The following is a 13,426-nucleotide window of genomic DNA, read 5'->3' on the forward strand; positions in this document are numbered from 1 at the left end:
TTAATAAAATGAAAAACATTAATCTTTAAGAAAAGTTTTTACAAAAATAAAACATGTCACTATTATTACAATATAAATATTATATGTTTAAAACAAAAGCTGAAATTATAATGGTAAACAGAAAATGCACTTCAAAATTGATATATTATTAAAGCATTAATACATTTCTATCTATGCTTTAAAAATTTTGTTCTCTTAAGTTTTTCAATAAAGTAAACAGAGGAAAAGGGAACAAACAAAATTAGCCAAACACAGAGACCTCATTTGATATTTACCCCACAGAGCAGGTGTTGTATGTGGTGATATCAGGGAACAAATTACATGTATTATTCCATATTTATTTACCACAAATGTAATTTTAAAGTTAATAGCTTTGTTTTTGAATGCAGACACACTTTCCATTGTCACCAGGTATGCTCTACAAGATACATTCTTCTACTAATAATTTGCCACTCACTTTCCATTTTCAAAAACATAAGTTTTCTATGTCAGTCTTCTGTGTCCAGAGGAAATATACTAATCAAACTTAGCAAATACACCTGTGACATCAGGTCCGAATAAGCACGGAACATCCATGTTCCAACAGCAACCCCCGCATGGTCACTATTCACTCCTCACACTCCTACATTCTTTCTTACAACACCTTCACCACCTGATGAGTTACACTAGTTTGTTCCCGCATTGTCGGAGTGTCCCACTAGAATGTAAGCCGCTCAAGAGGAGACTTTGGTTTGTTTACTTGATGTATACCGAACACTCAGAAAAGTGCCTGGCATATAGTAGGACCTCAATAAATATTTGCTCTGAAATAGCAATATTTCAGAGCAGATATGTTAACAAGTAACTGTCAGCACAGAAGGAAACAAATTAAATGGAAATAAATTGATGTTTTCTGCCCTGCCCTTGGGTATGTTGGATCTTTAATGGAGTGCAGAGTTAATGGAATGAATAGTGTCTCAAGATGTGGCTGATTAAACTATAGCAATAGGCTTCCATTTTAAACACAATTCAAATTTAATAAAAGTAATTTAAAAAGGATTTTACCTTCACTTGCAAGTCCTAAGTAATGACCTTAAAAATAAATATTTTAAGATGATATAATCTTTGAAGAAATCTCTTTCCATACCTAAGTATATGTCTTTTTTCCAGACATGGAATTTATAAAATTTTTTTCAGCTCACAAAATAATCAGTACCATCTACCCAAAATTACTAATATTATTCTTCTTAATTTTTTAGCAATTTCCATCTGTATTAATAATTTTTAAAGATCTATAATTGCAATCTAACAGACCATCCAACACTGTCAAAGGAAGGACTTCTGAGCTAAAAACTAACATTTGAGAAATGAAGCTACTTCTGGTCACATGATGACTACATTTTAAAGATCTACTTCTATATTAAATGAGTGTATTTAAAAGAATAAATTGAAAAACAATGCTCTCTAAAAGGTCTTAAAAGCAAATACAATGCTTTACCCATCTAGAATGCAGGCAGGAACCAAGAAGTAAATACACAAAACTTCAATACATTTATTTCAAAGTCCACGTATTAAATAAAGCTCATTAAATTTAGTTACAGGTGTGCTCAAGACGTTGCCCAGAGCCGAGTTACATTTATTGAACATAAAACTGAAGTATGTGTCCAATCAGTTTCTGAGACCAGTACAATTTAAAAGTGTAAAAGGGCAAAATTTGCAACAAACTTGTACACTGAAAAAGAAAGAAAATAGGAACAGCAAATATAGCACACACAAAAAAACTATTTAAAAAAAATAAGACATAAGAACTGACAAAGTACTCCAGCATGAAGCCATACGGTAAAAAGATAAACTGCCCCCCAACTTGAGATGATTCTTACAGTGTCACTATACTATAAGACTCAATAAAATAATATGCTAATTATAACCCTTAGTCATAAAGAAAAAAATTAAATTATTTTCAGGATACACTGCGGCAGAGGCGGGAAGACCATGAAATACATTTTATTTTACTATTTCTCTAATTATAAAAATGGTAACTGTATATTGTAGAAAACATATATTTTATAAAGATATCAACCAGAATTAAATTTTTAAAAAGTAATGTTTTGACATATTATTGACATCAGTTATCCACAAAAATAATTCCCCAAAAGATGTTATACAGATAGACAGTTCTGCTATAGTCAATACTAATCATTTGGCATGCAATTATCAGTAGCAGACCACCACGCATTCTCTAAACAAATGATTGTTAGAGATACAGTTACACTGAGCTGCACAGAATAACTAAGAATAAACCTTGTCAAGCACATGTGTAATCTGAGATCCATAGCTACACTTCCAATTACCTGAGAGGGAGCAGTCAAAGGTTCAGGCTTGGATTCAGACAGATTCAAGCTCAAGTCTCAACTCTGCCACTTATTAGCCAGCTGGTCTTAGACATGTGAAAAAGAGTTCGGCACATGCTAAATGTTATATAAATAATAGCTGCTATAATCTGCACCATCACCTCGTCATTATTATTGACATGTCCCTCCAACAACATGCATATTTTATTCAAGGAATGGTGAGCAGGTGCAGCTGAAGCTTAAATAACACAAACAAGCAAATTCAACTTACTGAGAACCTATTTTTGAACAGGTTCCTTTTTTTGAAAAGATTATAATTAAAAACAAAACCTCTCCACTTTTGCATATGAGGTATGCAACTAGGTGAATGAACCTTAAGGACAGTACATTGAATGAAATGGCAAAAACAAGAAGACAAATATTATCATGCCTCACTCATATGGACTGACTAGAATATGCAAACTCAGAGAACTGAAGTCGAGAGCATGGGTAATTAGGCTGGGGCCTATTTTAAAGGGTCCTGGATTGTAGGCTCTTATAGCAGTTACATATATTCAGGAATTGTAACTGATGTTATAAATTCTGAGATAAGAAGCTACTTGTATATAACCTGGTCGTTCCCTGAAATTGCAGGTAATTATACAACACCTGAGACTCAGAGTTAGCACTCCGAGGATTTGAAAGTCAGCATTACCCCATTCAGCAACTGCTTAAAAAGCTGAGAAAGTGATCAGCCATCGTCTAGAGATAGGAATAAAGTCGATCTGGATGGGACTAAAGCAAATCAGGGGGACACTGGATAAAGGATGATCTCGCCCATATTTTCAAACTTCAACCTCTGGCTTATTTCGCACAGCATGATGTCCTCCAGGTCCGTCCATGTCATGCATGCATTAGAACATCACACCTTCTCATAGCTGACTAATATTCCATCACATGTATATACCACGTTTTCTTTATCCATTCATCAGTTGACAGATACTTGGGTTGCTTCCATCTTTGGGCAACTGTGAATAATACCACTATAAATGTCAGTATACAATGTCTGTTCGAGTCCCTGCTTTCATTCTTCTGAGTATATGCCTAGCAGAATTGCCAGATCATAGGGCAATTCTATACTTAGCTTTCTGAGAACTGCCATATTATCTTCCACAGTGGCTACACCATATTACATACCCACCAGCAGTAAATAAGTGCTTCAATTTCTCCATATCGTCTCCAACACTCGTAATTTTCTGCTTTTATTATTTTTTTTTAATAAGTAGCCATTGTAGTAGGTATGAAATAATAACTCCATTGTGGTTTTGACTTGCATTTCCCTAATAGCGAGGGATGCTGAGCTTATGCTTTTTAGCCATTTGTATTTCCTCTCTGGAAAAATGTCTGTCTTTTGCCCTTTTTTATTTGGGCTTGATAAGGGTTTGATTTGACCCTTTATCAGACATATGGTTTCCAAATATTTTCTCCTATTGGCAGGTTGCCTTTTCACTTTCTTGGCAAAGTCCTTTGAAGCACAAAAGTTGTTAATTTTGCGGAGTCCCATTTATCTATTTCTTCTTGATTGTGATTTGGGTGTAAACTCTAGAAACTATTCTTCATTCACTTTGACTTAGTTTTTACAGAAGGCATGAGATAGGGGTCTTCTTTCATTCTTTGGCATATGGATATCCACTTCTCCCAGCACCATTTGTTGAAGAGACTATTCAATCCCGGAGGAGTACCTTGGCAGCTGTGTTGGATATCAATTGTCCATAGATGTGAGAATCTATTTCCGAGCTCTCAATTCAATCCCACTGGTCGGTATCCCTGTCTTTACATTTTCTGCTGTTTTGACCACTGTAGTTTGTAATAAGTTTTAAAGACAGAAGTGTGAGTACTTGAACCTCATTTTTCATTTTAAAGATGTTTTTAGCTCTTCAGGGCCCTAATCTTTCCAAATAAATTTGATAATTGGCCTTTCCATCTCCGTAACGTACGTAATTGGAATTTTGACAGTGATTGTGTTGAATTTGTAAATCAATATGGGTAGAACTGACATTATAACTATATTTAATCTTCCAATCCATGAACACAGAATGTCCTTCCATTTACTTAGGTCTTCTTTGATTTCTGTTAGCAATGCTTTGTAGCTTTCTGTGTACAAGTCTTTTAACATTCTTGGTTAAATTTATACGTGAATATTTGCATCTTTTAGTTGCTATTTTAAATGGAAATTTTTTTATTTCCTCCTCAGATTGCTCATTACTAATATAAAGAAACGCTACTGATTTTTGCAGGTTGAGTGTATATCCCAGCAGTTTGCTGACCTCATTTATTAGCTCTAGTGGTTTAGTTGGAGGGTTTTCAGAATGTTCCATATATAGGATCTTGTCATCTGCAAATATGAAAGTTTTACTTCTTCTTTTCCAATTTGGATGCCTTTTATTTCTTTTTCTTGTCTAAGTGTTCTAGTGAGAACTTCTAGCACAATGTTGAATAACAATGGTGACAGCGGGCAACCTATCTTGTTCTAAATCTTGGAGAGAAAGCATTCAGTACTTTTTCACCAGAGTTAGGATGTTAGCTGTCAGTTTTTTATATATGCCTTTATCACATTGAAGAAGTTTCTTGCTATTCCTATTTTTTGAAGTTTTTTATCAAGAAAGGACATTGGATTTTGTCAAATACTTTTCTTGTGTCATTCTAGAGGATCACATGGTTTTTCTTCTAAATTGCTGATTCTTCTGTCTAAATCTGCTGTTGTATGCCTCTAGTATATTTTTAATCTCTTCAAATAAGCCTTTCATTCCCATGAAATCTGTTACAGTTTTTTTATATATATATTTTCAAATTCTTTATGCTCATCTATTGTCTTCTTATATCTTTTACTTCTTTAGCCATATTTTCCTTCATCTCCTTGATTGATTTTGGAGATCTGTTTGAACATCTTTGGTTATTTTAAATTCTGTGTCTCCTCCAAACTTTTAATTTGTTCCTTGTGCCCTATCTTTCTGTTTCTTAGTATCGTTTGTAATCTTTTGCTGATGTCTAGGCACCCGATAATCTTGGTGAATTTACTCTGAAGTTCAGTTTCTCTAGGCTGCCTGGGATTTTACTGTTGATTGGTTTGTATTAAGGTTCTTCTTTGACACCTGGTTCCACTTATTGTAGCTCTTTATAATTGTCCTATTTTAACTGACCAATGTATTTCAGCTCTTCTTCATCTGATTCTTGCTGTGGGTATGCGGTCCAATTTTTAAGACTGCATTATAAGTACAACTGTTTCACTCCAAGGTGAAAGGTTCTTTTCCTATGTTCCTTCTCTGGGAATCTTGATCTGTTCTTTTTGTTTTGTCTCTATAGTCTTTTTTTTTTTCTTTTCTTTTTTACTCTTCTTTCATTGCCTCTAGCTGCTTTTGCCTGGAGGGCAAATTCTGGGGGAAGGGTCACCTAAAGAGGACTTTTCCAGGTTGGTGTTTCCCAGAAAAAAAAGAGCCAAGAACTCATGAAGGGGGCACAGACTAGTTCCAAAGAGTGCTGGGGAAAGGGTCAGGAAAGATGCCAAAAAGCATTTTGAAGCTGCTCTTGAAATGATTTCGAATTGTCATTCTAACAATATTGGGTTTTCCAGCCATGAATACCAAATACTGCTCCATTTATTTAAAACTTCTTTGATTTCTTTCTTCAGTGTTTTGTCATTTTCAGAAAAGAAACCACACATAATTTTGTTACCTTAATACCTAAGTAGCTTATGTTTTTGGTATTATTATACTTTAAAAAAAAATCAATTCCTAATTTTCATTGTTAGTATAAACACCGACTTTATGTCTTGCAATCCTGTTAAACCTGCATATTAGTTCTGGTAGCTTTTTGTAGATTTTAGTGGGACAGTCTATGTAACATATAATGTCATTTGCAAAAAGACACAGTATTATTTCTTCCTTCCCAATCTGAGTGTCTATCATTTCCCTTTCTTGCCTTATTACAGTGGCTAGGACCTCCAACACGATATTTAATAGGTACAGTCAAAGTGGCTATTCTTGCCTTTCTCCAGATCTTAGGAGGAAAGCATTGCTTTTAGCATTACATAGGATGCTAGCTGTAGTTCTTCATAGAAGCTCTATCAGGTTAAGGAAGTTTCCTTCTAATCCTATTTTGCAGAAAGTTTTAATGATAAATAGAAGCTGGATTTTGACAAATATTTTGTATCTACTGAGATGACATAGTTTTTCTCCTTTATTTTCTCAACATAGTGAACTATGTTGGTGTATTTTCTAATGTTAAACCAACAACCTTGTACTCTTAGGATAAATCCTAGTTGCTCGTAATATATCACCCTTATAATATACTGTTAGATTCAATTTACTAATATAAGGATTTTTGCATGTATGTTCATGAAGGATACTGGTCTTTAGTTTTCTTTTAATGTCTATGACTAGTGGGTATTAATACTAGCATCATAAAATGAGCTGGGACACGATCTCTCTTATATTTTGTGAAATAATTTGTATAGGACAGGTATCATTCTTTTCTTACATGTTTCACAGATTCCTATCTGGAAATTCAATTTCTTTAATAACCATGAGATTCTTCAGGCTTTTTATTCAACTTTTACCAGTTTGAGAAATCTTTAACCTTCAAGGTATTTATCCATTTTATCTAAGCTTTCCAATTTACTGGCATAAAATTATTCACAATTTTTCCTTATTATCATTTTAGTCTCTGTAAGGTCTATAGTGGTGTCCCCTAACTTATTAAATTTTTTATTCCTAATCTCCTCAGCAGATTTTTTGTAGAAAATGTTTTTAGGCATAAACTCAGTCCTTTGCATATCATGATAATTTTGTCCCTCCTTTGATGTCATATCTCATTTCACTCTTCCGACTAATTACTCTAAACTGGTTCTTAAAGAACACTGATAAATAAAAACTGATGCGTCTCGTGCATCACCATTAAACACGAGATTTAAATTTTCTAAAAATTAAAAAAATAACCACCAATTTCTTTCATCTACAGAAGGGGATGATAAACCCTCAGGCTAAATATGTCCCACCAACCATCTTTATAATACAATTTTATGGGAAAACAATCATGCTTATGTGTTTATGTATTGTCTACAATACAACACTGTGATTTTGAGCTTAACAGTTGCTACAGAAACCTTATGCCCTACAAAGCCTAAAGTATTTACTATCTGGTCCTTTACACAAAAACTTTTCTAACTCACGTTCTAGAAGTTTTCTTTCTAATCAAGAATAAATGTTGGATCTAATTAATTTTCTTTTTTGGTGACTAATGAAATGAACATACACTTTCTCCTTTAACCTATTTATATAAGTTATATTAATAGATTTATAATAATTGCACCCTCTTTGCATTCAGATAAACATACGTAGTCAAGGTATTCCGTATCGAGGATTTCTTTTCGATACAAATAAATCAGGATTTAAAGTAATACACATGAGATTGGTAAAATGATTTTTCATGTCAGTAAAATGAACTAGACAATTCTCCCTTCAAAAGCAACAAACTCCTCCTCTGAATTCTCAGCGCACTTTAAGCAACTGTCACCTTTAGTTCTCTTAATCACATCTAGAATATATTATTTGGCTCCCTAACTTCAGTTCTCCCTCAAACACCTCAAAATACAAAAAAAAAAAAAGACATATTAAGAGGCTGCAATTTATCTTCACATATTCCTACAGTAGTCTGAAAGTGTTAGATATTTGGTACCAAATATTTACTAATATTTCTAGTGCTTCTTTTTATGCTAATGAGATTCCAAGTTTATGTGTCATGAACATGTGTCATTTTTGTAGTTTTAAAAATTAAACTATAAATATTTATAGCCATTTCTTTAGGAACCAATATCAAAGGTTAATTTTACAGATACACTACCTCAAAAGAAAAGCTTAATTAGTACAGCTAAAGGAAAATATGGTTTATATATTCACTGTGGTAAGGTGAATTACATACCCCAAGAAAACAGCATGTTCTTAATCTTAATCTACTCTGTAGGTGTAAACCTATTGTAAATAGGACCTCCTGATGATTTTATTTTCAGGTAAGGTACAGCTAAGTAAATCAGGATGGGTCTTAATTCTATGAAGAGAAAGCCACATGGAAGGCAGAAGCTGGAACACAGAGAACCTGGGAGAGAAAGGAGACCATGCCACCATGTCCACTGCCATGTGACAGGAAAGCCAAGGAAGCAAAGGACTAAAGGACAGCAGTAGCCAGCCCCAGAATGCCCAACCTTCTGGGAGAGAGCAGCACCTTTTTGCCAGTGCCTCAATTTTGAACTTCTCCTAGATTCAAAACCATGAGCTACTACATTCCTATAGGTCAAGCCTATTTTGTAGTATTTGTGGCCACAGCTGGGAAACTAAGACACTTACTATACCTTACTTTACACAGAAATTTGATTCACATGCAAAAATTACTAAGAAAGCATACACTGGATAATTCCAGACTGATCCTATTATTACTATCTATCTATATAACTTTAGAGAAGTTAGTTATTGTTTTGGCTTTAATTTCATTATCTATGAAATGATGAATTTGATAGAACTCTTTATGTCCCTTTCAGCAATAAGATTCCAAGAATCCAAGAGAATTAATTTATTTCTCATATTAAATCTCATAAGGTTCTTAGTAAAACAAGTATCTAATCCTTTAAAAAAAAAAGATGAGGGGAAGTTATAAATAAGATCCATTCTCCCCTAAGTCTCCGTAAGGCTTTAAAAAGTTACCTTTGTGGTAAGTGTTATTGCTGGATTTTGAGGGGCTGTTTTATATATGTATAACCTGGTATTTAGAGATAAGAATGAAGCCAAATGGGTCGGGATTAAGGTGTTCAAAATACAGGGGTAAAAAAGACATTGCCTGTATTTTATCATGTCCAGAACCTAAATTTTCTATAGCATATAATCTAACTCAACCTAAATGGACAGAACATTTAAACAGTCCAAACACAGGGAGCCCAGAATACGAATGAGAGCTTTTAATTCTGCATAGCTTAATGCAATGCCCAAGACATCCCGGAGTATATAAAGCAGATAATCAAAAAGTGTTGACAAAGTCTTTGAGGGATGGAAGAAAAAATGTGGAACTATTAAACTTTACCATCAGGGAATCCCCTGATACTGCGCCAAACATTGGGGATACCCAAATCAATAGGCCAAGCCCTTGAGGCTTATTCTTGTGAAGCTTATGTATGTAGTAGAGAAGCTTAGCCTACTCGTAGGTATGCCTAAGAGTCACCTCCAGAGGACCTCTTTGTTGCTCAGATATGGCCTCCTTCTCTCTCTAAGTCCAACTCTTTAAGTGAAAGCATTGCTCTCCCCTCTACGTGGGACATGACATCCAGGGATGAAAGTCTCCCTGGCAGCATGGGAGATGACTCCCAGGGATGAGCCCGGTCCTGGGACTGTGGGATCAACAATGCCATCTGACCAAAGAGGGGAAAAGGATAACAAATAAGGCATCAGTGGCTGAGAGAGTTCAAATAGAGTCAAGAGGATACTCTGGAGGTCACAGTTTTGCATGCTTCAGTTAGACACTGCTACCTATCATAACCAGCCAAACCCCATCTGAAACCATTCCTGTCAATCCTAAAGAATACTTAAGCCATTATGTAAGATTCTACAAAGGTTCCATGCACTATGGTAACTTTCCAAAACTACAACCTCCAGATGGGTTTCTGGTCAGATAAGTCCTCAAATACAGAGGGGCTAGCCTTTCCAGAACATCAGGTAGTTCCATCCCCCTATCCCATATTATCAAAAGCCCCTTCCAACATGAAAAAGTTAGAAAGGGCATAGCCCAAATAACCCTAAAGAGTGGGAGAAAGATCAAAGGTGATGGTGGAGTTATACAGAGAAGGTCGGGTTTAACGAATGAGTATGAGTGCTGAATCATTATACTGAAATTTCTTCTAGTGGCCAGTACCTTAGAACAGCTAGAAATAAAAACTTAAAATTGTTTCTCCTGGCAGAAGCACTCCCCATTTTGGAACTAAAGCCTGTAGACCAGCAGAGCTTAGGCTTGCAGGAACAGGAAGCAAAAATTTTCCTAGTGGATCACTAGGGGTAATAGTGAGTGGTGCCACTACCATTTCCACCCCTTGGTTCCTGGACCCATGGATTCTGGCTATGGGAGAAACAGCACCATACAGTGGACGCTGATTCAGAGCATACACAGCTTCCTGGAGAACATTACCCCAGCCCTTCAAGGTACTGCCACCTACTTGGCACCATAATTGAGTCCAGCTGCTTCTGGATGATGGGGAACACATGGTAAGACCAGAGAATTCCATGAGCATATGCCCATTCCCGCACTTCATTTACTGTGAAGTGTGTTCCTTGATCCGAAGCAATGCTGTGTGGAATAACATGACGATGGATAAGGCATTCTATAAGCCCACAGATGGTAGTTTTGGCAGAAGCATTGCATGTAGGGAAAGAAAACCCATATCCAGAGTATGTTTCCATTTCAGTTAGAACAAATCGCTGCCCCTTCCATGAAAGGAGTGGTCCAATGTAATCAACCTGCCACCATGTAGCTGGCTGGTCACCTCAGGGAATGGTGCCATATCGGGGGCTAAGTGTGGGTCTCTGCTGCTGGCAGATTGGGCACTCAGCAGTGGCTGTAGCCAGGTCAACCTTGGTGAGTAGAAGTCCATGTTGCTGAGCCCATGCATAACCTCCATCCCTACCACCATGACCACTTTGTCATGAGCCCATTGGGCAATGAAAGGAGTTGCTGGGGAAAGAGGCTGACTGGTATCCACAGAACGGGTCATCTTATCCACTTGATTATTAAAACCTTCCTCTGCTGAAGTCACCCTCTGATGTGCATTCACATGGGACAAAAATATCTTCAGTTTTTTGCCCACTCAGAAAGATCTATCCACATACCTCTTCCCCAGACCTCTTAGTCACCAATTTTCCAATAATGGTCTTTCCAAGCCCCTGACCATCCAGCCAAACCATGAGTAACAGCCCATGAGTCAGTATACAAACGCATCTTTTCTCCTTCCAAGCAAAATGAATAACCAGGTGCACTGCTCGAAGTTCTGCCCACTGAGAGGATTTCCCCTCACCACTGTCCCTCAAGGACACTCCAGAAAGGGGGTGTGGTGCTACAGCTGTCCACTTCCGGGTGGTAAGTGCATATTATGCCGAGCCATCTGTAAACCAGGCCCGAGTTATCTCTTCGTCAGTCAACTCACTGTTTAGAACGCTTTTGTTTATACAGCTCAAACAAGAATTTAGAAGACTGCCCATCTCTTGTACTTCTAGGTACCCCATGATTTACTAGCCAATGCCATGAATCTCTGTGAGTCAGATTATTCTGACTGCTGCTTTGAGTTCGCTGCCTATTATAACAGGCATGTCCACCCTGTCTTTGGTGACTAAGTGCTGCCACCTGGCTTCTGCCAACTCAGGATCCAGTCATTCCCATTATGTTTAAGGATTCCAGCTCAGTTACAGCAGTTCCCACAGTAATATCTGACATACAGAGCTCTTCAGGGATGATGGCGCTAGTCTCACAAATTCATTTCTCACTGTTCTGGTAAAAGGTGCATCCTCCAGACATTCCTGGGGTATAAGAGCAGGTTTTGCATGATAAATCCACTCTAACATTCCAGTCTCTCTAAGCCTCTCTATTCCCTCATCTACATTATACCAGGGCAGTTCTGGCATTTCAACCTCAGGTAATGTTGGCTACCTTTTGATCCAGGTTTCAACCAACCATCCAAACAAACTGTTAACACCTTTTCTAACCGCTCGAGCTATTAACACTGAATGCAGAATCTCTGCTTAGTGGGCCCATATCAATAAATTCAGCCTGATCCAGCCTTATATTCCTCCCACCATTATCCCACACTCTTAAAATCCATTGCCGCACATATTTCCCTGATTTCTGCCTATATAAATTGGAAAACTCACACAGTTCTTCTGGAGTATAGTGTACCTCCTCATGTGTGATACTTTGTACCTCACCTTTAGGGGCTTGTTGGGACTTTAGTCTAGTTATAGGTCTGGAAGAAATGAGGGGTGGTGGGGGTGGGTCATGAAAAGAGTTAGAAATATCTTCGAAGCCATTTGCTTCAGGGCCTTCATTTGCAGTTTCATCTGGTGAAACAGAATTAATCACTCTAGGGCTAATCCCTTCAGGTGGAGAGGTTGGGTGGCCAACTCCTCAAGGCAGGCTGGAGGTGGGGCGGCTATGTCTCAGGGCAGACTATTACAGGGTTATCTAGAGAAAACTTCGCATGACCTAGGGTTTCAACCTTATCACAGCCATCATTATCAATCCATATGTCGCCATCCTGTTTTTCAGGGTCCCACTCTTTTCCAATCATGCCCTCACTTTAATGGCAGACACCATGCATGACTGAGATTTCAGTTTAGGCTGTAAAGTTGTTACTCTAACAATAAGATTCTGAGTCTGATTTTCAGAGCTCTCAAGTCCATGGCTACATGAAACAAGATTTTCTTTCAGGACACTCACAGGTGTATTTACATCTGTCAGACGGCATGTAAGCTTCTCATTTGAAGCCTTAAGCCCATCCCTTTCACTCATTAATATATACAGTGTATCTAACAACAACCAGCCAATATCTCTATACCTCCTATTTCCACAAAACTCCATAAAGGTGTCAAAAACATTATCTCCCAAGAGCCTGGCTTCATACAAGCGAAGTATTAGAAGAATCGAATGGTGATATTTTGATTATCTCTTTTGCCAACTCACTCCATGGACTGGCAGTGTCATTCTGGTTATGGGAATGAGAGTCCTTAGCGCCTGAGTCCAGTCAGAGTAGAAAACCAATTGTAAAAATCCATTTTTAAGATTCTGTTTCTTAAGAACCACTCCTGGAACCAAGCTGTATTAATAAGACTTCTCTAGAGAAACAAAATCAACAGGAAATGTCCGTAAATATAAAAGTTATAAAAGCACCTCACATAACTGTGGGAACGTAGAGTCCAAAATCTGCAGGACAGGCTGCGAAACTGACGACTCCAATGGACGGTCTGGATGAACTCCACAAAGCAGGAAGAGAGCCTGTCTCTTCTGAACCCTCTTTAAAAGGCTTCCAGTGATTAGAT

General features: G+C 37.1%; 1 protein-coding gene across 1 annotated transcript in view; it reads right to left on the reverse strand.

Annotated features, from left to right (window-relative positions):
- SNAPC1 (small nuclear RNA activating complex polypeptide 1) overlaps positions 1 to 13,426 on the reverse strand; it is a 47,126-nt gene that overhangs the window by 6,218 nt on the left and 27,482 nt on the right. The window lies entirely within an intron of this gene.

This window comes from Tamandua tetradactyla, chromosome 12 (genome assembly GCF_023851605.1).
Source record: "Tamandua tetradactyla isolate mTamTet1 chromosome 12, mTamTet1.pri, whole genome shotgun sequence".
Classification (NCBI taxonomy): Eukaryota; Metazoa; Chordata; class Mammalia; order Pilosa; family Myrmecophagidae; genus Tamandua; species Tamandua tetradactyla.